Here is a 2,972-nt window from a genome sequence, read left to right as displayed (position 1 = left end):
GTGTAATGTTGAATCAACCCTGTGTCTGCACTCACTGAGTGTCTCCACTGGAAAGAGGAAGATCATGTGTGCTGTGTCCTTGAAATATGGGTTGGTGTAATGCCCCCCTGTGGTCGTGTCACCTCTGTGTGTATCGTGAATGCCCATTGGTCGTGTCCTATCTAACTGACCTATTGGTTGAGTGTCTGTGTGTCATGTCTCTGGTGCTCCCTCTAGTGTCCAGCTAGTTTACGTGTACTTACATTAACCCCTTGTGTGTCTACAGTGATGAATATCACCACACTCCCGTTTATTCCCACAGTCCAAAGATGTGCAGGTTGGGTGGGCTGGCCATGCTAAACTGTCCCTTAGTTGTGGAGAACGGGTGTGGTGCGGGGAGCAGTGGGCCTAGGTTGGGTTTCTTTCGAAGGGTCGGTGAAGACTCGATGGATAGAATGGCCTCCTTCTGCACTGTCGGGATTCGATGGACCCTCCGGGAACTACTACAATGCTAGGAGATCTTTTAAAACCACTTAAGGTGCAGAGCCTGAAATTTTGCCTCACCCCAAAGCCTCTGCCCATGAAATACTCCTTTAATTCTGCATTGGAGTGTCAGCCTGGATTATGTGTTTCTGGCTCGCATGTGGGATTCATACCCACAACCTTCTGACTCAGAGCACTGACGATAATGAGGTCCTAATGAAAACATCATGTCTTCTGTGGGTGAGTCTAAAGGAAGAATCCATTCAAAGTGCTCCATAATTGGTGTAAAGACCAGTTAACTGATCAATAAAATAAGGCAATATGCCCCAAGAAAAGTCACTGTTCCCACCATGAGTTCTCTGTTTCTGCTTCCTCCCAATAGGCATTGACTCTGATAATTTAGGAACAGCAGACCTCTGCTACTGGAGTCAAAGGGTTGCTCTTCATACAGCAGACATTTCCTCCCCGCTGCCCTCCATCTTTGCCTAAATTCCACAAGCCAATTCTTTCCAGCAGGGTTGTCACTAAATTGTGTCTGGTGGGGAGACCTGGGTTAATATCTCCCCAGCCAAGCTGAGATACATTCACATAAATCTTACTCCTTCAATCAGCTAACTCAGTGTAGAAAGGGAAATGGAAAGGGACAGGGTTCATTTTTGAGTGGTCCATCACATCCCTCATGCTGAAATTATCGCAACGATTAGCTTTGATCTTTCCTTAGACTGGCTGGTAGTGGTCCTGAGCGCTGTAGTGACGCACTCATGGTCAAGGAGGCCATTGCTGCTGAGGGAGTTGAATGGTCAATGCTGAGTCTGGGAGGGTATGATTTCTTGGGGAGTTGAGTGGGCAATGCTTTGTTGGGAAGATTAGGATTTCACAGAGCCTGGTAAGTAGGTTCAGGGCGAGGAAAGGTTACTCGTGTAGCAATTGGGCGCTTGTTTGTATTCTGATGCTGGTTATTAATTAGAGACTCAACACATTATATTGAGGTTATTCTGAGGATTGTTTAATTGGAAATGCTCAGCATGTGTGTGGCCCTGTAAATAAAAGTTAAATGTAGAAAACCAAGGCTCTGGTGTTGTTTCATTGACCAGCGGGCTCTCTGAATAGGAGCCGTGGAGAGTTCAGCGGGCAATACTCAGTCTGGGAGCGTTAGGAATTCTCAGGAAGGTCAGCCAAGAAATCCCAGAGAGCTCAGCAAATAGGCTTGTGATCAGAAAACGTGAGGATTTCAGCGTGACAGCCTGAGTGGCCCTGACAAGGGTTAGCGCTTCCTCCTCGGCCTTCATGGCGTGTTTGAAGCCTTTGGCATTGTCGAGCACACCACCCCCACCCAACACCTCGCCACTGTCATCCATCCGGGTGGGACTGCTCTCACACGGTTCCATTCTTATCTACCCAATCATAGTCAGATAATTAATCGCTATGGTTTCTCTCCCTGTTTCCATGCCATCAACTCTTGAGTCCCTCAGCTCGCTTCCAGCTCTCATCCACATTCTGCCCCCCAGTGACACATTGGGAACATAGCGACGGTTTCTACACACTTGAACTGAGGACACGGGTGGAGGTAAGTGACCCATAATCTCACTGAATTTTACCATGAACAAATTGGTTTCTTGCATTTGCCTTTGTAATCGCAAAGGGTGTGATTTTCCTGCCCTTCCTGCTGGTGGGATCTTCTGCTCCCGCTGAAGGTGACCCCCCACCCCGCCCCCTGACAGGTTCCTAGGTGGCAAGGCGGGTGCGGCACTCAGAATTCCGGAGATATCAGCGGGACCAGCGGATCCCGCTGGCAGCCAATGGTGAGCTGCTTACGTCGCTGGAAAACACAGCACGGGTGAGGGGGTTGGGAAAATCCCAGCCCGACTGTATTTATAAATTAACCTTTAACTGAGAAATACATAAAAATGTCGTCCAAGTCCCGAATGATGTGCTTGTTAGGTGAATTGGACATTCTGAATTTTCCGAACAGGCGCCGGAGTGTGGCGACTAGGAGCTTCTCACAGTAACTTCATTGCAGTGTTAATGTAAGCCTACTTGTGACAATAATAAAGATTATTATTATTAAATGGAAGTTTTGCAAGCAATCATACAAATGGGTTTCCTTGACACTTCTGCTGATTGTTGAATGGGCAGAATTTTCAGTCGACATTCCAATGCTGCCAGGGTGGATGTTATCCCGATGATGAGCTATCACGGCCACTTCATTCATGAAATAAACGTTCAGTTCATGAGAAATGCAGACTCGCCTGTGGGTTCCGTCTGTTGCAACGAGACAAATAAAATCCGTTTTGGAGAGGAGCCCAATTTTTGTCAGGCCTGATCTAATAAGCGATATCTTCTCAATTTACAATGTCACTTGAATCATTTTATTGATTTATTGCTACGGACAGCAGTTCAATCTGTTTAAAAAAAAGCAAAATCTCATATGATTTTGTTGTCGTCAACTGTTTAGAAAATGCGTCACCTGCTGAATCCGAATGTGAGGTTTCAGGTTCAGATTGGTTCAG

Source organism: Scyliorhinus canicula, chromosome 7, assembly GCF_902713615.1.
Source record: "Scyliorhinus canicula chromosome 7, sScyCan1.1, whole genome shotgun sequence".
Taxonomy (NCBI): Eukaryota; Metazoa; Chordata; class Chondrichthyes; order Carcharhiniformes; family Scyliorhinidae; genus Scyliorhinus; species Scyliorhinus canicula.
Note: the sequence above shows the minus strand (reverse complement) of the source record.